Genomic DNA, 23547 nt, shown 5'->3' on the forward strand with positions numbered 1-23547 from the left:
GGTCCGGTACCCTTCCCTGCTCACCAATCTCTCGTCCTATGGTATCTAAGGACATCTCCACTCATGGCTTGCAGACTTCCTCTCCTGTCACAGCCAATGTGTGACCCTTAATGGAGTTCTTTCATCCACTCTTCCTGTCCAGACTGGAGTTCCTCAAGGCAGTGTTCTGGGCCCTGTTCTTTTTCTGGTTTTCATCAATGGACTCTGGAAAATCCTCTTTGTCTCTTTGCTGATGACTCCACCCTCTGCCGCACCATCTGTCATCCCTCAGATCGGCAAGCAACAGCCTCTGCACTCTGCATATCTGGATGAAATCACAAGTTGGTCCAACAAATGAAACATGTCTTTCAACCCTGACAAATCTCACACTCACAATGTCTCTCTGAAAGGATCATCTGGAAATCCCCCCTACCCCCTCCCCCCCCCATCTACTTTCTCAACAATCCTCTTGAAGAAGTCCTTTCATTCAAGCTTCTGGATCTCACTATCTACCATGATCTTCCCTGGGAAAGCCACATTTCCAAGCTGGCCTTCAAAGCCAGTCTCCGACTGGGCATCCTCCATCATGCAAAGTCCTTTCTTGGCATACCTGAGCTCCTGACCACATACAAAGCTTACGTCCGCAGCCTGATGGAGTATTGCTTCCCTCTCTGGGCTGGTGCTCTTGCATTTCACCTTTCTTGGCTTCATGCTGTGGAAACCTAGGCATTTAGGATCATTGGTAGCTGAGTTTTTGGGTCTCACACGCTCTCTCACAGGACAGGTCAGTGGTCTTTCTGCATTTTTGCCGCTTCCACCCCTACCCTGTTTCGAATCAGGTGTGGGCACGGGCAACTTGCAAGTTGTTAATTTAAAACACTGCAATGTTTCCACTTCCTGTCATGAATGCTTTCCTAGAAGGTGTTAATGTTAAGCAAAATGACAGTTTATGCATGGGAATGAAAGTATTATCTATATAAACAAGAGCAACTAGAAGGGAGCACTCGGTAGAGTGCAAAACCTCCTCCGCCAATACTGCTAGGTCACTCAAGTGAACCTGATATCCTATTCATTCAATTTGACGTCAACAGTGCTCACAGAGTTATAGTTTGCAACTTTCCCTTTTACTTTTAACTTTTACATACTCAATTAATTCGTCAAAACTATATTCCTTGAGACAGAAATTGATTTTGCGTGGGTATATCCACTTGAAGTTCCAAAATCAGCTGCAATTATAATTTTGGCATGTTTTTTGTTGGAAATCACTTATAACATGGAGAAATGCAAAAAAAAATCGAAATTTTGTTGAAAAATAAGTTACAAATTTTTTTTTCTCTAACAATTTCTTTTTTTGTGGGGGGGGGGGTTGGAAATCACTTAAAACATGTAGAAATGCAAAAAAAAAATTCAAATATTTTTTCAAAATGGCTGCCATAGCGGCCATATTGGATTTTGGACCAAGTCCAAAATCTAATGGCATGATCCTTGGACCATACCTAATCCCCCCACCAAGTTTCGTCGAAATCCGTTGAGGAGTTTTTCCGTAATACTGTTCACAAACAAACAAACAAACAAACAAACAGAAAGGGGTGAAAACAGTAACCTCCGATCTTCGATGGCGGAGGTTAATTAAGAATTCCTTTGCAATACATGTCCCCCACCGGTTCCAATGAGTATTCACGAAATAAAACTTCCTTTGCATTTAACACACTCTCGAGCCGATACTGGAACAAAAATGAAGAAGAATAAACTTTCTAATGCACAGTGTTTCTATCTTATCAGCAAAATAAATGGAAAAGCAATTTTCATTTACTGATATCTTTTATAGACTAGAAACTAATTCAGACAATTACGCTCACAAACCAGAGATAAAAATTATTCAAAAATTAGTTGATGAAAGATTGTTGATTTAACGCATGCTTGAGCCAATACCCAAAACAAAATGAAGAAGAAGCTCAAACCCACCACATTTTGCTAGTTTCTATGCTCTGCCCATTTCATATTAAAAATAACAATGTAATCCTTGAAGCAAAACTATGCATACAGCGTGTGTGTGTGTGTGTGTGTGTGTGTGTGTGTGTGTGTGTGTGTGTGTGTGTGTGTGTGTGTGTGTGTGTGTGTGTGTGTGTGTGTGTGTGTGTGTGTGTGTGTGTGTGTGTGTGTGTGTGTGTGTGTGTGTGTGTGTGTCAGTGCGTGTGTCTCCTCCATAACTCCAAAATCATGAAACCTAGCGCCCTGAAACATTGCATGCATGCCAAGGGAACTCCAAGGTAGTGCATGAGTGAAAATTGGGTGTTTGGGGTTCATTAAAACACCCCTTTTGAAGATAATTAATGGCCTTATTGAATTATATCCTTTATCAGGTGCATCCTCAGACACCTCACTCTCGAAGGGGTCTTAAGGCGCATCTTGGGTTATCTCGCCGGGGTCTTAACTTGCTATTTTTTTTGGCCTGCTCAGCAATCCTTGCATTGGACCAGTCTGCAATGGTTTATGATAGACAAAACATTCCAAATATTTTTTTCACTTCCCTCACTGATATCACTGAATGCCTGATCTTCATCCATGCGAATCGCTGTATACATCACATTTGTAAATACTATAGTTTTCAAATTAGGATCTTGGAGCGATTTCATGCATTATATGATGTAGTTTTCCACGATGTACTCTCACAGACTAATTAAAGTATATAATGGAAATATAATTTGAGTTTGGAGGATCGGATCACATGGACTAAATAACTCGAAATCTGGAGTGAAATCTGAAAATGGTAAAAAATCGATGATGTTTAGTTTTTTGCGGGTATGTGCCATGACCAATCAGTTTGCTATCACTTGCCAAGCCAGCTGTTCCTTATCAACCATTTAATTGGAGTGCTTGATTGAGTGCTTAAGCCACATGCCAAGCGCCCCACACTACTGCAGTTGATAGTGGTACAGTTTGTATCCCGATCAGGACGTACAGTCGGCAGTTGCTACAAGGTAGAGGTACATTGGGGTAGATTTGCATTTGTAAAGGGTCTCTCCATGGGTGTGTGTGCATGCCTGCATGCTTGGTTATGGGCGCCAGGGTGACAAAGTTTCATCCCGTATCTTGATGAAAGGGATGCGCTTTACAAAAGTGATATGTTTCTCTTTGTGGGTTTCAAAACAAAATATATTTGATAACACCAGATTTCCGAGCCATTTGCTGTATTGACGTGTTTTCTAAATTACAGAGCCAATTTTTTTTTGCACCCATCACAAACAGCTGTTTATAAAGATTAATGTTTACACACTTCTCCTTGAAATGTCTATGATGCAATGTTTTTTTTTTTAAATTGTTTGTTGAAATTCCTCCAAAACAAGGGTGAAAGATACTCAAGTTTTTTGGGTTGTATACAGTACGTGCTGCAGTTGATAATCACACTGACTACAATCTGCCGATTCGCGAAAAATTGCCGATATAGGTCCAACACTAATATATATATTCTAATATATATTCTAATATATGTATGTATGTATATATATATATATATATATATATATGTATATATATATGTATATATATATATATATATATATATATATATATATATATATATATATATATGTTGTTCGTCTTTCGGCTGCTCCCGTTAGGGGTCACCACAGCGGATCATCCGTTATGATCCGCATACTGATTTGGCATAGGTTTTACGCCGGATGCCCTTCCTGACGCAACCCTGGTCGCCTCGTACGACACAGGGATAAGGATTGGGTTTCGCCATGATTCCGGGCTGCTCTACACCCTCTCATAGCACGGCCCAGTGCAGAGCTCCCGTCCTCAAGCGATCCTCCAACCCAAGCCTCCGAGTAGCCGGATTACAGGCGCATGCCACGACGCCCGGTCATATATGTGTCGAGATCAGGTTCCAAGGCTGATTGAGATCAAGCAATGTCCACACTGATCGTGGTAGAGAAGAGCTTTAATTCACATCAAAAATGTATACATGAGAGAAAGTGATACACAGAATACCTACAGTAGACCAGCTCAATCTAACTCTGGCTCGCTTAGCATTTTGGCTTACACTATATACACTTTGTTCTGCCCCTCTTGTGGGCCATCTGTTCTCCAATGCCAGGGATCCATTTTCTTTGAAGTGGATAACCCCAGTACTGTTTTCTCTCTTTGGACTGGCAAAGTATTGATCTTTCATTAGCAGGAAGATCTGTTTTTGGTCAATGTTTGGCTAAGAATACCTAGAGTGACAGGAAGATCTTTATCACAGCATTCCATCTTTTTGCTCTGCTAGCCAGATGTTCAGCAGTAAAGATAAATCAATAAATGCTTGTAGCCTTTTTAAAAAGGTTACTTTCGACCGTTTAAAGTAATTCTGCCAAAAATGGCTGTTTTTCAGTGTTGGGAGATGTTCAACAGCTCCACAATTGCTCCTCTGTTGCTTGGAAACATTGTGGAAAAGAAACAACACAGCTACACAATAATTTTGAGAGATGGAGTATCCATGGATCGGCAGGATGGCAGGCAGCAGTCTTCTTTAAAGGTGGTCCACTCTTATGGTCAACTCCAAGTGGCCCATGACGGTGCGAAGGTTCTCCCTGCACCTCCTAGCCTGTAAAGAGACCCCTCTCTACCTCCCAACCAGTCCACCAACACCCAACCCCTCTGTAGAATAGTGGATACATTTCAAAAATTATGAATTAGGCATAGGTCATGAGGAAGCAAAGTTACTTTCCAAAACGACTCGTACAAAGTTCTTTATGCACAAAAAAATATATATTTTTTTAACTAACGACAGTGTTCGTTATGAACGACAAGTAAGAATATATTTTAGCTAACTACTGTTCCTTATGAACGACAAGAAAAATATATATTTGGCTAATTATTGTTCTTTATGAACGACAAGAAAAATATATTTGGCTAACTATTTTTCTTTATGAACGACAAGAAAAATATATTTGGCTAACTATTGTTCTTTATGAATGACAAGAAGAATATATTTATTTCGCTAACTGCAAGCCAGAGTAAAATAAGAAAGTATTACATCCCAATATTTGCCAACGAGGCAGTGTTTAAATAGCATTTCTTCCCATCCACTTCATTGGTGCAAGCAATTCGAGACACTCATCCAATGTGAGTTTGAGCAGTGGGTCAACAGTCCCATCAAGTTCACAGTACATTTCAGGTTCTTTGGGTTGGGGAGAAAGAGAAGAGTGAATTATCGGGGAGAGTAGAGATGGAGTATCCATCGGCGGCAGTGTTGGCAGCAGCTTGACCACAGCAATCACAGCAGGCTTCCCCAGGACCGTCTCCGTTTTAGTTGTTTTCTTTGCTGTGGAAGAACATCGTCTCACGCACTCCCTGATTAGATTTTAATACAAGTGATGACAACAATCACAGCTATGAAGATCATGAGCCCTATGAACAACCAATGGATTATTCAGGCACCCGAACTACCCAATATTCCCTTCAACCAAGATCCCATTGACCATCCCTTGTTAAAATCATGATATTTTGCACCTTCAGCTTTAATTTTTTCAGCCAAATTATCAATTTCTTCTGAATTATCTGGAATGTATGTGCAGCATTCCACCCCTATGACCGCACAAGGCCCTCCCTTTTCTGCTAGAAGCATATCCAGAGCGATGAGGTTTTGCATAACGGTTGTCCGTATAGCTACCAGCTCGGCACTTTTTTCGTGAAATCCTTTGCTGAAATATCTCCAATGATGCTGCCAAATTGATAATTTCTCTTGCAGTTTTGCCAGCTCCATAACAGGGGAATGCAATCATGAAAAACCTCTCAACTTCTGAAATGGCTCTTTTCAATCTGGCCTGTGGTATAAAGGGCGATTGGTCAGTGATCCGAATCCTGGGGAGTACAAATCCCAAATGGCATGAGCCCTTCCATCCCACTGGTAGCCATGAGTATGCCTTATATCCGCACACAAAATATGTACCATTCAGGGGTGCCTGAGGTTCAACGAGTTTATTTGCTTCGATTTTTACAGGTATGGTTGTCCCATTAATTCGTCCTTTTACGGTAACCCTCTCATTACCATGTCTAGCATAATGCCGGCATGTTGACTCTCCTAAGTGGGGTCCCACCCCCTGTCTTCTAACTAGGCAAATCGGTCCAATTTGTTTGTGCATGAGTTGAAAATGTGGGGGGTACTTTTCTCATCCCTCCCCCTTCTTCAATCCATCATAGTTTGTTACTATTATCGCTCTCGCCGGGCCCTGTATCATGACTCTTCGCTCAATAGTTCAGTACTTAGGGTAGTACCAATGCTCATAGTTCATACAATTGTATCCCCCCTTTTCCCAATTACTCCTTATTTCCGCTATTCTTCCTTTCACTGATGCTGATGTCTTCTCTACTTTAGTTAAAACTGGTCTATCCTGTCTACAGACTAAGTACCCACACATGTCCTCCCCCCAGAGTGGAACTGCAAACAAGGGTAATCCGTGTTTTGAGGAGTGTGGAAGGTGTGAACATACCCAATATTTCGTTTTGTTCATCGCCCTAGCGTACTATAGACATATTGCCAGGTAAGTGTTCAGTGGATGATCAGTCGATTCTTTATGTAGGGTTATTTCTCGTCTCTTTCTTTTACCACCCCTTTTACCTGATCGAATCTTTTATTCCCTTTTTCCCTAATCATAGTTCTCTCATCATCAGTTTTTCCTTCGCTATCACGCATGCAGTTGGTATTGTGAATTACCCATGTGCAAAGAATTGCGGTCATGGTAAGATAGGTGTTGTTCATGTTGCCCCTATCTCTGCTGGTATTGCAAGCTTACAGTGTGTGGCGTGTATCCAAGCTGTCTTACCCTCGCACTTTACCGCAGCCGGAGTGGTCAGTAGTACCTGAAATGGTCCTTTCCACCGAGGTTCCAAGGCTGTTTTCCTCGTGAAGTGTTTTATCAGCACGTAGTCTCCTCCCGCTGGAAGGCGTGGTACGGCTTTTCCACTGGTTCTGGTGGGGCCTCTTTTACCCTTGTGTGTATCGTCCTTGCGATCCTGCAAAGCTGTTTACAAAATGGCAGCAAGTTCTCGTCCATTATTGTAATATCCAGCTTATTCATGTTTGTGGGGGCAGTCACAGGCAGCCGCATCGTTCTTCTCATTAGTATTTCATGAGGGGATAACCCTGTTTTCCGGTTTACTGTTGATCGCATGCTCATTAGTGCCAAGGGTAATGCATCTGGCCATTTTAACCCCATTTCCATTATTATCTTTGCCAATTTGTTCTTTAGGATTTCGTTTTGCCATTCTACAGCACCTGCTGACTCTGGGTGGTAAACACAATGAAATGCTTGTTTAATTCCCAGTGCTTTACATGCTGCCTGTGTCACTTCCCCCGTGAAGTGTCCCCCTTGATTGTGGGACACTTTATGAGGGATGCCAAATCGGCAGAAAAAGTTTTTTAGCAGGTGCTTTACCATGGTACCCGCATCAGCCTTTGCACATGGGTATGCCTCTACCCACTTAGTGAATATGTCTACCACTAGCAAAACATTGCTGAAACCGCATGATGGAGGCATTTTTATAAAGTCTATTTGTAGGTACGCGAACACCCCCCAGGGGGCTGGGTGAGCTCCCAGTTCCCGTGTTTTTCCCTCTTTCTGTTGGTTATGCTGTTGACATACCTGACAGCTTTTACAAACCTCTTCTGCTATTCTCCCAATTCCTGGTGCATACCAGGATTCTTGCACCTGTCTCACAGTCCCCCTCTTGCACACATGTCCATTTAAATGGGCCATGCGTGCAAGCCACGGTAGGATTTCAGTAGGCGCTATGACCTTCCCTTTGTTAGACCATAGTCCGTCTTCATCCATCACTCCTCCTACTGTTTTCCATGTATCATGATCATTTAGCGATGCTGCAGCTTGAATTGCAATAATATCTGACAAGCTATACTGATGCAGCTTAATTTGTTCCTTTGGTAGTCGTGCTGGCATTACCAAAGGAATAGGCAGGCCAGCCGCCTCCCTTGCAGCCTTATCCGCCTTGTCATTTCCTTTGTCTAATTCTGTAGTCAATTTCTGGTGTGCATGGCATTTAATAACCGCGACGTCCGCTGGCGCTGAAATACTTTTTAACAGCTCAGAAACTAAATCACCATTTTTTATGGGTGTTCCTGCAGAGGTGAGAAATCCTCGCATTTTCCATATCGCACCTTTGTCATGTACTACACCAAAGGCATAATTAGAGTCAGTGTATATATTTATCACGATGTTGGCAGATAGTTCACATGCCCTTGTGAGGGCACACAACTCCGCCTGCTGGGCAGAAAATTGTGAAGGCAGGCGTATCGCTTCAATAACTTCACTATCGGTGCACACAGCGTATCTTGCATGCGCCGAGCCATCTTGGCCTCGATAGGCCGAACCATCGATGAACAAGGTGAGGTCCGGGTGTTCTAAGGGTTGATCCTTTAGATCCGGGCGCACGGTGGATACTTCTTGTGTTGCCTCTGTGCAGTCGTGAGCATCGCCATCTTCTTCCGTTGGCAGCAAGGAAGCAGGATTAAGAATGTTACATCTCTCAATCTGCATATTCGGCTAGTGTAGGAGAGCCGTCTCATACTGCATCAGGCGTGTGTTGGTTAAATGTTGTGTTTGCTTTTGGGTTAATAAAGCCGTGACGCAGTGCGGTACCTTTAGAGTGAGAGGGTGACCCATTACGATTTCTGCCGTGCACTTAACTGCGTAGCTAGCTGCGGCCACTGCCTGCAAACAAAGAGATAGGCCGCGTTCGACGGGGTCTAGCCTCTGGCTGAAATATGCAATTGGTCGCTGCCGGTCGCTGTGAGATTGTGTCAGCACAGCCTGCGCAAATCCTTTAGTTTCGTGAGAATAAAGGAAGAATGGTTTCTCATAATCTGGCAGCCCCAAAGCTGGAGCCATCGAGAGTGCTGTTTTTAGTTTGGTAAAATATTCCCCCATCTTCTCAGTCCACTCAATTACATTGGGCTGGTTTTTGCCCACCATGACATACAGTTCCTGAGTTAGAATTGCATAATCGACAACTCACTGTCTACAGTAGCTTGCCTTACCTAGGAATCGCATCATCTCTTTCTTTGTGCGAGGGCGGGGCACTTCTGCAATTGAAGTTATCCTCCCCTTGTCCAATTCCCTCTTTCCGTGTGAAATGTGGTGTCCCAGATACTTAACCCTTTCCTGTACTAATTGCAGCTTGTCTTTATTCACCTTGTGGTGAATATTCATTAATCAAAAAAGCCCACCTTGAGTCCCCTTTGAGATATGCAAAAAAAAAAAAACACTCCGGAGACTGACGATTCTGAAGCTATGTGGCAAAAAGATTTGTGGTCTGACGAAACCAAGATGGATGATTTTGGCCTAAATGCAAAATGTGACGTTTGGCGGAAACGCAACGCAACGCAACGCAACGCAACGCAACGCAACGCAACGCAACACAACACACCACATCACTCAAAGAACACCATCCCTACTGTGAAGCATCATGGTGGCAGCATCATGTTATGTGATATTTATCATCAGCAGGGACTGGGGCACTTTCCATGATAAAATGGGAAATGGATGTTGCAAAATACAGAAAAATCTCAGAGGAAAACCTGCTGCCCTCTGCAAGAAAGCTGAAATTGGGACAGAAGTTCATCTTTCAGCATGCCAACAACCTGAAGCACACAGCCAAAGCTACACTGGAGTGGCTAAAGAACAAAAAAAATGTCCTTGAGTAACCCAGTCAGAGCCCCGACCTAAATCCAATCGAAAATCTGTTGCATGACTTGAAGATTGCTGTCCATCAACACTCCCCACACAACTTGACTGAGCTTGAATAGTCTTGTGCAGAAGAATGGGCAAATATTGCCCAATCAAAGTGTATAGTTGGTGGAGACCTATCCCAACAGACTCACTGCTGTAAATGCTGTCAAATGTGCTTTCACCAAGTATTAATTCAGGGGGTGGACACTTATCCAACCAAGATATTCTAGTTTTGTATTTTTAATTATTTTCCTGAAATTTGTATAATTTGTTTGTCACTTGGAAGTTGTAGGTTACGATGTGTAAGTATAGGTGGAAAAGTCTGGTTTAATGAAAATTAATTCCAGGCTATAAGTCAACAAAATGTGAAAATTTTGAAAGGGGGTGTAGACTTTTTATAGACACTGTACCTAAATCCAGGATCACTGCTTAGCACCACTCATTTGTTCCTCTCTTTTTTGCTGCATGTGGAATCAACTTCCCCATCCTCTTCAATCCTATTCTTCCCTTCAGGTCTTCAAGATAGCTGTTTACCACCATATCAGTTCATCCCCAATCCAAAACTATGATATTTTAACCCGTTAACATTAACACTCGTTAACTCCATCCAAATCCCTCCTAATTTTACAGTTTTCCTCCATGGAGTTTCCTTCTCCATGCATGTGTGTTTTTGTGTCCTGTTTTTGGCTGTTCTGTCCTGATGTGTATAGTGTGATAGCTCTTCCACCAGCCTTGACTATGTATACAAAAAAAAAACTGTTCAGCCTGGTTAAGGTACAGTTGCCTGCAAAAGTATTCACCCCCCCCACCCCTTTCTAAAGTTTAACATTTTTGTGCTTCCTGAGCTTATTTCATGATGCTTTCAAATTAAACAATATATACATTCTTCACAAACTATGTGAATGAGTGATGTGAGTCACAAACTTCAAGCCTGGTGTTGGCGCAGTGGTTAGGGCAGCAGCTTGGGATCCAAAAGGTCCTGAGTTCAATCCCTGTTGGGCCACTGAATTAATAAACCAGGGGGTTGACTCAGCCTGTCATCCTTCCGAGGTCGGCTAAATGAGTACCAGTGTACTGGGCCGGTGTATACCCCGGTTAAAATAGGTGTACCATATCCCTGTGCCGTAAGAGGCGACCAGGGTTGCGTCAGGAAGGGCATCCGGCGTAAAACATATGCCAAATCACTATGCGGATCATACGGATGATCCGCTGTGGCGACCCCGAACGGGACCAGCCGAAAGAAGAAGAAGAAGACATTCTTCACAAACTACTCCAAAGTGATAAAGCTAAAAAATGCAGACAAAATATGAATAAGTTTGATTAACAGAGCAAATCATATGATTCAGTTGCAAAAGTATTCAAATCTTGTGCCTAATTAACCCAAAATCACTTCAGAAGCAAATTATTTGTTTGAAAGGTACAAAATAAGTGTAAAGGTTTCACCTGTATGTAATCAGGGGTTTAACTTAAACGCCAGTGAACCAATGTTATAGCGAATACCTATGTTGAGGGGAAACTACCCCCACCCCCCCCCCTCCGTAAATCCCATTAGACCCTGATTTTTTTTTTTTAATCAAACTTTGGACATACTTTGGACATTAATCAAACGTGAACAAACTTTGGGACATCATGGGTGATGAAGGTTGTGGTCAAGTTTCATTGAAATTGTGTGTGCAGTTTCTGAGGGGAGTATGTATTCTGATGTGTGAAACTACACAATTGTGTGTGTGTAGTTTCAGACATCAGATTGATCAGTTTTGGTGGCACCCCATGAAGACCAATAATCCACCAGAGGGCATGCCGATTCACTGACTTGAACGCTTTGCAGAAATCAACATAGGCTGCAAGCAGCCCCTGCCAAAACTCTTGTTTGCGTTCATTGAGGACCCGAAGAGCAAGGATATGGTCAATCATTGACCTCTTTGGTGTAAAGCCTGACTGATCTGGACATTGGTGCTGAAGCAGATGGTAGCAAACCCCATCAATAATTATCCGAGCAAAGACCTTGCCCGGCACTGAGAGCAGCGTCACCTCACGGTCGTTGTTGCAGTCCTTGCGATCACCCTTCCCTTTCCAGAGTGGGACACCAAGGCCCCTCTTCCAGTCAGTCGGGATGATGCCTGTGCTCCAAACAGAGCACAGAGCTACATACAATTACATGAATACAGCATTTCCACCAGCCTTGAGTAGTTCAGCATGGATGCCACAGACCCAGGAGCTTTACCCCCATTTCAACAGGTTCACCACAGCCAGTGTTTCCACAAACGAAGGTGGATCACAGTTGATTGGAGGATCAGCAAGAGGAATAGTAACACCCCTGACATCCAACTCGACAGCTGGTGGATCAGCCTGGTAAAGCCTCTCAAAGTAACCAGCCCAGTGGGCTTTCACTTTGGACTCCTCTGTCAAGAGCCTACCTCCCTTCACTCTAACTGCAGTACACTGAGGGACGGGCTTGGAGAAACGCAATGTGTGAATACCCCTTTAAGCAGCACGAGAATCACTTGACCACAGGTGATGTTCTACCCCCTCACAGATTCCTCGCACAAAGGCTTCCTTGAACACCCTTAGTGCATATACAGTTTTACACCTCAGTTCCCTGAACAGCTGAGCTCTGCCGTTAAGCCTGGCCCTGGCCGGTCCTGCAACTCTTGTCAATGGTATCTAGTGTCCCTCGAGAGACAAAAATTCTTCTTTGCTCTATGGTGAGTTCCAGGACATCCACTGGCAACATCAAGGATGGTGGTCCTGAAGGCACCCCACAACTCTTCAGGATTCCCCAAAGCACCCAGACCCCCCCCCAAGTGCCCACTCAGCCTGTTCGCAAACTCCTCAGCTACCCTCTCATCCTTGAGCTTGCCAACATCCAGCCTAGGCTGGGATGGTACCATTCTCCCGGATTTGAGCTGAAACTTCAGAGTTGCTACCAAGCCTGTGGTCGGTATTCAGGAACTGAGCACTCCGTTAGATCCTGTAGTTCTGGATCATCCTCCAGCAACCATCAACGAGCACATGGTCAATCTCCTTTGCCACACCGCTGGCGTTAGAATACCAAGTCTAGCAATGAACCTGTGGGTGCTGAAACCATGAACCGGCCACCCTAAGTCCATGTCTTCTTGCAAGGTCAAGGAACTTTGTGCTATTCTGGTTCACAGTTCTAGACCCACGTGGACCAACACTTGTCTCATAACCATGCCTATCAGTTCCAGTCGATGCATTGAAAGCCCCCAAGACGAGAAGAGTATCTCACCTGGGACACTGATCAACCACAGACTCGAGTCAGGTCAGGTATGGGAGCATGTGCCAGAACAGCACGTCGCTGCGTCCACTTTCCGCCGGTACTCCAGGGGCCTCCGTCTGGCCATCCCCCAGGCAGATGCCAGGCCCATCCCCATCTCCTTGAGATGATGGTCAACCTGCTGCAACCATGAGGCACGTGGTTGGCCCACTGGCCTCCTCCACTCATGAGACTCCCTCGCTGAGAGAATCTGGTGAGCAGGATCAGCGTCAGGAAAACGAGCCACATGTCCATACAGCCGCAGCTGACGCTCACGGACTATGCAGGTAACAAATCTCATCCGAGTCTCTCTCAGCAACCGCTCGTTGGACACAAAATCTGACCAGCGATAGCCAAGGATTCTCCGAAGAGACCTGGTACCAAAAGGAATTAAGTCTCCGTCTCAGATCCTTGGTCAAAGTCCAAGTCTCGCACCCATAGAGCAAGACTGGAAGTACCAAGGACCTGAAGACTCGGACTTTCGTCCTCCCGCACAGGTACCGGCAGCGCCACACCCCATGATCCAGTGAATCCATGACTCCCCAGGCCCGACCCAGACGTCTATTGACCTCCGGCTCACAACCTGCGGAGACATGAATATCACTGCTAAGGTAAGTGAATCTATCCACGACCTCAACATCCTCACCACAAACAGACACAGACAGGACAGCAGCATCCAAGATGTCACCGAAAGCCTGGATCTTAGTTTTGACCCAAGAAATCCGTAATCCCAACGGCTCCGACTCCTCATTCAGCACCTCGAGGGCCCCCAAGAGGATGTCTAAAGTCTCCGCAAAGATGACTGCATCATCTGCAAAATCAAGGTCCGAGATCTTGACATTGCCAAACGATGCACCGCAACTTGATCTCTCCGACATCCTCCCAAAAATCCAGTCCATACAAGTGCTGAAAAGTGTGGGGGCAAGTACACATCCCTGACGAACTCCAGTAACAACTGGAAATAAGTCAGAGGTGGTACCACCACACTTCACAGCACTCTCAGTACCAGAGTAGAGTTCAGACATCAGATCGATCAGTTTCGGTGGCACCCCACGAAGACCAAGAATACTCCAGAGGACATCCCGATTCACTGAATCGAACACTTTACAGAGATCAACATAGGCTGCAAGCAGCCCCTGCCGAAACTCTCGTCTGCGTTCGGTGAGGACACGAAGTGCAAGGATACGGTCAATCGTTGACCTCTTTGGTGTAAAGCCTGACTGCTCTGGACGCTGGTGCTCAAGCAGATGGTGGCGAACCCTATCAAGAATTATCCGAGCAAAGACCTTGCCCGGCACTGAGAGCAGCGTCACCCCTCGGTAGTTGTTGCAGTCTTGGCGATCACCCTTCCCTTTCCAGAGAGGGACAACAAGGCCCCTCTTCCAGTCAGTTGGGATGATGCCTGTGTTCCAGGCAGAGCACAAAACTGCATGCAACGACACGAGTGCAGCATTTCCACCAGCCTTGAGAAGTTCAGCATGGATGCCACAGATCCCTGGAGCTTTGCCCCGTTTCAACTGGTTCACCGCAGCCCGTCTTTCCACAAGCGATGGTGGACCACAGTTGATTCGAGGGTCAGCAACAGGGATTGTAACACCCTTGACGTCCAACTCGACAGCTGGGGGATCAGCCTGGTACAACCGCTCAAAGTAACCGGCCCAGCGGGCCTTCACTTCAGACTCCTCTGTCAAGAGCCTACCACTCTCTGCTCGAACTGCAGTGCTCTGAGGGATGGGCTTGGATGAACGTAATGCGCGAATTCCCCTGTAAGCGGGACGAGAATCACCTGTCCACAGGTGATGCTCTACCCCCTCACAGATTCCTCGCACATAGGCCTCCTTGTCCACCCTCAGTGCACGTACAGTTTTACGCCTCAGCTCCCTGAACAGCTCAGCTCTGCCATTCAGCCTGGCCCTGCGACTCTGGTCAATGGTATCCAGTGTCCCTTGAGAGACAAAATTCTTCTTTGCCCTGCGGTGAACTCCAAGGCATCCACCCGCAACATCAAGGACGGTGGTCTTGAAGGTGCTCCACAACTCTTCAGGACCCCCCAAAGCACCCAGACCCCCCAAGTGTCCACTCAGCCTGTTCGCAAACTCCTCAGCTACTCTCTCATCCCTGAGCTTGGCAACATCCAGCCTCGGCTGGGATGGTACCATTCTCAAGGATTTAAGGTGCAGCTTTAGAGTTGCTACAACAAGCCTGTGGTCAGTATTGAGGAACTGAGCACTCCGGTAGACCCTGCAGTTCTGGATCATCCTCCAACGACCGTCAATGAGGACATGGTCAATCTCCTTTGCCACACCGCCAGCGTTGGAATACCAAGTCCAGCGATGAGCTTGTGGGCGCTGAAACCATGAACCAGCCACCCTAAGTCCATGACTTCTTGCAAAGTCAAGGAACTTAGTGCTATTCTGGTTCATAGTTCCTGACCCATGGGGACCAACACACACTTCATAACCATCCCTATCAGTTCCAGTCGATGCATTGAAATCCCCCAAGACTAGAAGTGTATCTCGTCTGGGGCACTGATCAACCACAGACTCGAGTGTGGCGTAGAATGTGTCCTTCACGGTGAGATCACTCGCCTCAGTCGGAGCATAAATAGAGACCAGGGAAATGACACCTAAGGAGTGGCGAATCCTTAATCTCATAATACGCTCGTTGACCGGTGTTACCTCAATTATCATTGGGGTCAGCTTATTGGACACAGCTACAGCAACTCCTTGGGTATGGTAACCATCAGAGCGACCAGACCAATAGTAGGTGTAACCACCCACCATTATCTCGCCGCAATCCGGTCTCCGAACCTCAGAGAGAGCTGCAATCCCGATGTCCAAACGCTTGAGCTCAGATGATAACAGAGACAGGTGATCATCCTCTCTTAGGGATAGGACATTCCAGGCACCCACCCGAAGGGACCGCCTCAGGTTAACCCAAGGAGACCGCCGTCTGGTGGACGACACCTCAGCACCACTCCAACACACTCTCCCGCAATCTGACCCAGGGATGTTACCCCGTGGTTTCCCTCCTATCAAAGATTGGGGGTCCCGAAGGCTTTGCCCCAATCCTGTCATCCGGTGAGCTGCCCTGCGAAGGGAAGCTGCACAGGAGGTACTCCCACGGAGTGGGTTTTCAGATTTTTTTTGCGTTTTTGCGTTTTGCGGAATGAAGTGTTTTACGGTGGCCGGAGTGCAAATCCTGCCACCAACCTCCTAATAAGAAGTAACCCAACTGCAGGAGGTCGTCCGCAGACACAGTTGGGCAATAGATATGGATGGCCGTTGGCTCACAAGGAGCTCCTCCGCCCTTTGACAGGTTCTGTTTTTAATCCTGCTGGGTGTCCATATCCAAACACCCTCCTCACCAGAAAACCTGGTGGGGGAGACGGTTTAGTCGCCGACAACCCGACCATGGAACAGGTTAGTACAGGTTTACATGGTACCTGTAGCAGGTCACAGATCGAACCTGACCTGACTATAACTCGAGTGTGGCATGGAATGCGTTCTTCAGGGTGAGATCACATGCCTCGGTCGGAGCATATACAGAGACCAGGCAAACGACACCGAAGGAGTGACTAATTTAGTCTCATAATATGTTCGTTGACCGGTGTTGCCTCAATCATCATTGGAGTCAGCTTATGGGACACAGCTACAGCAACTCCTTGGGCATGGTAACCATAAGAGTGACAAGACCAATAGTAGGTGTAACCACCCGCCATGATCTCGCCACAATCCGGTCTCCGAACCTCAGAGATTGCTGCAATACCTACAGTGGGGAGAACAAGTATTTGTTACACTGCTGATTTTGCAGGTTTTCCCACTTATAAAGCACGTAGAGGTCTGTAATTTTTATCATAGGTACACTTCAACTGTGAAAGACGGAATCTAAAACAAAAATCCTGAAAATCACATTGTATGATTTTTAAATAATTAATTTGCATTTTATTGCATGAAATAAGTATTTGATCACCTACCAACCAGTAAAAATTCTGGCTCTCACAGACCTGTTAGTTTTGTCTTTAAGAAACCCTCCCATTCTCCACTCATTACCTGTATTAACTGCACCTGTTTGAACTCGTTATCTGCATAAAAGACAGCTGTTCACACTCAATCAACCAGACTCCAACCTCTCCACAATGGGCAAGACCAGAATGCTGTCTAAGGACATCAGGGACAAAATTGTAGACTTGCACAATGCTGGGATGGGCTACAGGACAATAGGCAAGCAGCTTGGTGAGAAGGCAACAACTGTTGGCGCAATTATTAGGAAATGGAAGAAGTTCAAGATAACAGTCAATCTCCCTCGGTCTGGGGCTCCATGCAAGATCTCACCTCGTGGAGCCTCAATGATCATGAGAAAGGTGAGGGATCAGCCAAGAACTACACGGCAGGACCTGGTCAATGACCTGAAGAGAGCTGGGACCACAGTATCAAAGAAAACCATAAGTAACACACTACGCCGTCATGGATTAAAATCCTGCAGCGCACGCAAGGTCCCTCTGCTCAAGCCAGCACATGTCCAGGCCCATCTGAAGTTTGCCAATGACCATCTGGATGATCCAGAGGAGGAATGGGAGAAGGTCATGTGGTCTGATGAGACCAAAATAGTGCTTTTTGGTTTAAACTCCACTCGCCGTGTTTGGAGGAAGAAGAAGGATGAGTACAACCCCAAGAACACCATCCCAACCATGAAGCATGGAGGTGGAAACGTCATTCTTTGGGGATGCTTTTCTCCAAAGGGGACAGGACGACTGCACCGTATTGAGGGGAGGATGGATCGGGCCATGTATCGCGAGATCTTGGCCAACAACCTCCTTCCCTCAACAAGAGCATTGAAGATGGGGCGTGGCTGAGTCTTCCAGCTTGACAACGACCCGAAACACACAGCGAGGGCAACTAAGGAGTGGCTCCGTAAGAAGCATCTCAAGGTCCTGGAGTGGCCTAGCCAGTCTCCAGACCTGAACCCAATAGAAAATCTTTGGAGGGAGCTGAAAGTCTGTGTTTCCCAGCGACAGCCCCGAAACCTGAAGGAGCTGGAGAAGATCTGTATGGAGGAGTGGGCCAAAATCCCTGCTGCAGTCTGTGCAAACCTGGTTAAGAATGACAGGAAACGTCTGATCTCTATAATTGCAAACAAAGGTTTCTGCACCAAATATTAAGTTCTGTTTTTCTGATGTATCAAATACTTATTTCATGCAATAAAATGCAAATTAATTATTTAAAAATCATACAATGTGATTTTCAGGATTTTTGTTTTAGATTCCGTCTTTCACAGTTGAAGTGTACCTATGATAAAAATTACAGACCTCTACGTGCTTTGTAAGTGGGAAAACCTGCAAAATCGGCAGTGTATCAAATACTTGTTCTTTCCCAGTGTATGTTCAAATGCTTGAGCTCAGATGACAACAGAGACAGGTCATCATCCTCTCTTCGAGACGGGACATTCCAGGCACCCAGCTGAAGGGACCGCTTCAGGTTAGCCCAAGGAGATGGCTATCTGATGAACAACACCTCAGCTGCACTCCGCCACACACCACTCCAATCTGACCCTGGAGGTTTACCTCGTGGTTTTCTTCGTATCACCGAGGAAGGCTTTGGGGGTCCCGAAGGCTCTGCCCCAATCCTGTCATCTGGTGAGCTGCCCTGTGAAGGGCAACAGCACAGGAGGTACTCCCAAGGTCTGAAAGGTTATAACTTAACTCGACATGATGTAAGGGCGTGCATACCAGACAGTTTTTACACACTTTTGGATTGGATATTGTTTTGTTGCAAACATGAAGATGACAAGACATTGGCAGAAGACTGATCTTCAGCAGAAGATACTGAATCTATTACAGGATATTGTCTACACCTTTGCTGGTAGAAGAAAGAATACTCCCAAACCTATTACCACTGGTACAAGAATCTCTTTTGCCGGATACAATTGCTGCCCTTCCGATAGACCATGCCATCACTGGTTGCGACACAACTAGCCAGTTTAGTGGACAGGGCAAGAAGACTACCTGGAAGGCTTTTACTGAAACACCTCGTCGACTAAAACCTCTGGATGCAATGGGGAAAATTCAACATGGGGCTGGTGGAGATGTTTGTTACGAAGCTTTACAATCCGTCAACAAAATCCACAGATGTGAACTCCTTCTGGGTGGAAATGTTTCACAAAGTTGGGATTTGGAGAAACTCCCACCAACACAGGATGCACTCACACAACACCTGCTCCGATGCCAGTACCAGTGTCTGATATGGCGTTCTGCCCACATTGCGGTTCCTAACCTACCGCTGGCGGAAGGATATTGGTAGAAATTTCATCAGCAGAGAATGATGCCCGTTCTTATGACTTCCTGTCAGATCCGATGCCTACTTCCTGTCGGAAACTAGTCTCATGTAAGTCCACCACAAGCAAATGCACTTCTTATCCGTGCAGCTGTGTCAAGAAGCAGATGCAGTGCTCTCATTGGGATGCATCTGTTCCATGTCTTATCAAAACCCGAACAATCCTCCCACAGCAGAAGATGACAGTGACTCAGTTAATGAATAATAGCTGGGACATTTGAACCCAAGGATGGGTAAACATTTGGCTGTGATGCCAAGGAAACAGTTACTGCAATTATCAAAAGGACTTATGTAAAGACAAGCCTATAAGTGTAAATTTATTTTAATTTTCTCAGAAAATAGTTCATGGGAAGAGAATGTCCGCGATAATGGTAATTGTACTGGATTTGGTGTGTGAATCGAATCTTTGGGGCTGGGGTAAAGTTTTACCCGATTGTCGAGGCATTAGATGGGGTACGTCATCGACGGTTCCCAGGCAAAAATAGCATTCCTCTCCTGTAGTAATTCTCTGCAGACTACTGTAGTTGGAACTGTTACCAACTATAGTATATGAGAGTACTACTCAACAGCCGTTTTTACAGCCATTTTTCCCTGCTGAGCAGGGGTTAGCTTTTCTTGAGGCAATGTTTTATGGCCGAATGCCCTTCCTGATGCCAACCCTGGTTGCCTCTTACGACACACAGGGATATGGTACACCTATTCTAACCGGGGCATACACCGGGACCAGTATACTGGTACTCATTTCGCCCACCTCGGAAGGATGACAGGCTGAGTCAACCCCCTGGTGTTAATTCAGCAACTAATGGGACTTGAACTCAGGACCTTAGGATCCCAAACCAGCCACCCTAACCAATAAGCCAACACCAGGCTCGAGAGTACTACTCTCATATACTATAATTCGAACTGTTGCATTTTTTTTCCTGGTTGCCTCATTATAATGCACGATAACAGAGGAAATAATTCAATATCTACTTTATATCCTTGATTTCGTTAATGATTATTATAGTCTGAAAGATAATGCACTAATTTATCTCCTGATGTAACACAACGATGGGAATACACTTTGCCATGGTGTCAATGAAATCTACAGCACAATAACCAAACTTACTTGAAGACTAAACTATATATATATATATATATATATATATATATATATATATATATATATATATATATATATATATATATATATATATATATATATATATATATATATATATATATATATATATATATTCTTCTTCTTTCGGCTGCTCCCTTTCGGGGTCGCCACAGCGGATCATCCGTATGATCCGCATAGTGATTTGGCACATGTTTTACGTCGGATGCCCTTCCTGACGCAACCCTGGTCGCCTCTTACGACACAGGGATATGGTACACCTATTTTAACCGGGGTATACACCGGCCCAGTACACTGGTACTCATTTCGCCGACCTCGGAAGGATGACAGGCTGAGTCAACCCCCTGGTGTATTAATTCAGTGGCCCAACGGGGCTTGAACTCAGGACCTTTTGGATCCCAAGCCGCTGCCCTAACCACTGCGCCAACACCAGGCTCTATATATATATATATATTTCAATAATTTGGACAAGATTGTTCAAAAGAAAAGTATGTCTGCGGTTCATATTAATTATACTGAATTCGTTTCGTGAATTTAATTTTTGGGGTGGGCTGGCGTTTTGTCCAATTGCTCAGGTGTTAGATATGCTACGTCAATGAAAAATACCCCATTGTGAAGCCTTAATAATTTGGTCAAATTGTAACATCTGTTTCAAATATCTGAGTTTAATAGTCGCGGTCGGTTCACAAATCATGTTCTGATGCAAAGAATGAAAAGTGCATTTTTTGCAGGGTTTTCAATATGTTATTGGCGCATACTCAAACAGCCTTTACGGAAATTGCACCATTCCGCATTGGGATGTTACTTATGATATATCAGCATACTTTGGTGTGTGGGTTATGAATAGTCGGTGATAATTAAATAAAGTTTTAAAATATTTTCTGAAATTGTGCATTTTCTGCTGTAGTTTGTACATTTCTTGACATAAGAATCCAATGCACGCACCGAGGAGGCGACAAACAGTCACAAAATGTGCGTACAGTTGTCCTGGACATGTTAAAACAGGTTGTAGATATTCAGGGAGAAATGTTCATGGGAACTTCTGCCACCTGAATATCCTGGCAATCAATCTACCATAACCTGTATTTGGCCTGATCACTTCCTGGGCTGTGAGTTCCCTTTGAATACTTCATAAGAGTTATCTTCTTCATTTTAACAGCAACTCCGATCAATCACGAGGAGTTAATCTTTATTGCCATGGACTATGGTTCCCCTCTGTAGACTGTTGCTATTGAATTCCCACAGACAGTAGAATCAAAGGTACTTTGAGGTAATTGGTATCTCTCGGCAGGAAGCTTCAGTGCAAGGACTTCTTCTCTCATATTGTTCGCAAGATGTGGTCTAGTGTTTTTTCACTCTCATATTTTATCATCCCTCCCCCAGCCCTTCATGCTTCCCTGGTCCGACCAGATCAGATGTACACTCGTTCTTCCACTCATACCTTGTTTCCTTGTGCAAATCTGATCACACTGCTCACTTTCACCTCAAATCTGAACCCCCCTTTTCTCCTGTCTGTTGAATTGCCTTCATGAATATGTCCAGTTTTGTTCTTTCCTCCAACCCTTTTAAGGTGACAACCCATTGCCATCTCATGTTTTCTTCTGAATATCATGTTCAGTTTTGGTCACCACATGTTAGGAAGGATATGGCTGCCAGAGAGAGGGTACAGCATAGAGCAACTAGGTTGATTCCAGGGCGAGGTAAACAAAGCTATGAGGAGTGGCTGAAGGAGACAGAAATTTATACGTTGGAAAGGAGGCGATTGCGATTGGTTCTGATTAAGATGTTTAGGATAATGAAGGGTGTGGATAATATAGGTATAGTGGAGTTTTTCACCAGAATGGACACTGTTCACATCAGGGGGCCATAGCTTGACAGTAATGAAGATGAAAATTCGGACAATTTTTTGGCTGGGGTCTTTCAGTCGGAGTGTTATTAATTCTTGGAATGGTCTCCCTGGAAAAGTAGTGGTAGTGGAGTGGTTGGATAAGTTTAAATGTGAATTTGATAGGTACCTGGATGCATTGGAGATGGAGGGGTATGGGGATATTGTCAGAATTGGAGGTAGCTTGTGTGTGGTTGGGTGATGGATACTGGGGTTGGTGAAGTGCAGGCATGATGGGCCAAATGGCCTCCTCTTGCGCTAAAGTTACTTGTGTGTAGATAAATGTCACGGAACATAGGCTTCCACCAGGTGGGGCTATACGATACATATTTACATCGAGAGAATTGGGATCCTTCCCTAACCCTGAACCTCCAGGACCATTAATTATTTTTAACCTCCTAAAAATTTTTACCGTGTACCCCACTAGTACAAGATGATTATTCCTTCACTTATTTGATATCTATGGTTTTGATTCAGAGAATTGGGGTATTTTATTATGACTTGGAATGCCCACTAACACCGGGAGCAGTGCTATACGACACATATGTCATCGACAATTTCCATTCTCCACCCTGAACCCAAGAGGCTATGAATTTTTTTTTTTTAATCATTTAAAACCTTTCCGTCACCCTGTGAGTGGTTTACAAATATTTACAAGGAACTTCAATGCAGGAGGAGACCATTAGGCCCATCAAGCCTATGCAATCTCATGCCAATATCTAAGTACCCCCCCCCCCAACCCCAATCCTTACTACTTCCAGATACCTAAGTCGATTCTAAAACAATCTTTTGACTTTACTGTCACTACCCTTGGAGGGAGGCCATTCCCTGCATTCAACACTTTCTGAGTGAAGACCCCTGCCTCACTATTCTCCTTACTCTCCTATTCTTTACTCTTAAATTGTACATCCTTGTCGTGTCAATGACTATTGTGTGGAAACATTATTCTGCATTTATTTTGTCTCTACCCATTATTAGTTTTAAAATCTCTATCAGATATCATCGTAATCTGCTCCATTATAATGTATAACGCCTCACGGTCTCCTTCAGCAGCTCCTCGTATCGCTGTCTCGTTAGGCCTGGAATCAATCTAGCCACTCTCTGCTGAACCCTCTTGATGGCAGCCATGTCCTTCCTCAGATGTGGACTTTTTACATTATATGTAGACAAAAATACGTAGAAGTCAAACAAACAAATAAATGAACCAATGTCACCCCCAGGGT

General features: G+C 44.8%; 1 protein-coding gene across 10 annotated transcripts in view; it reads left to right on the forward strand.

Moving 5' to 3' along the window:
- The window catches only part of LOC147029106 (uncharacterized), a 77268-nt gene that overhangs the window by 3161 nt on the left and 50560 nt on the right, over positions 1–23547 (forward strand). The gene's annotated exons all lie outside the window — the stretch shown is intronic.

This window comes from Eptatretus burgeri, chromosome 4 (assembly GCF_056783735.1).
Source record: "Eptatretus burgeri isolate ZD-2024b chromosome 4, Ebu_testis_v1, whole genome shotgun sequence".
NCBI classification, from domain to species: domain Eukaryota; kingdom Metazoa; phylum Chordata; class Myxini; order Myxiniformes; family Myxinidae; genus Eptatretus; species Eptatretus burgeri.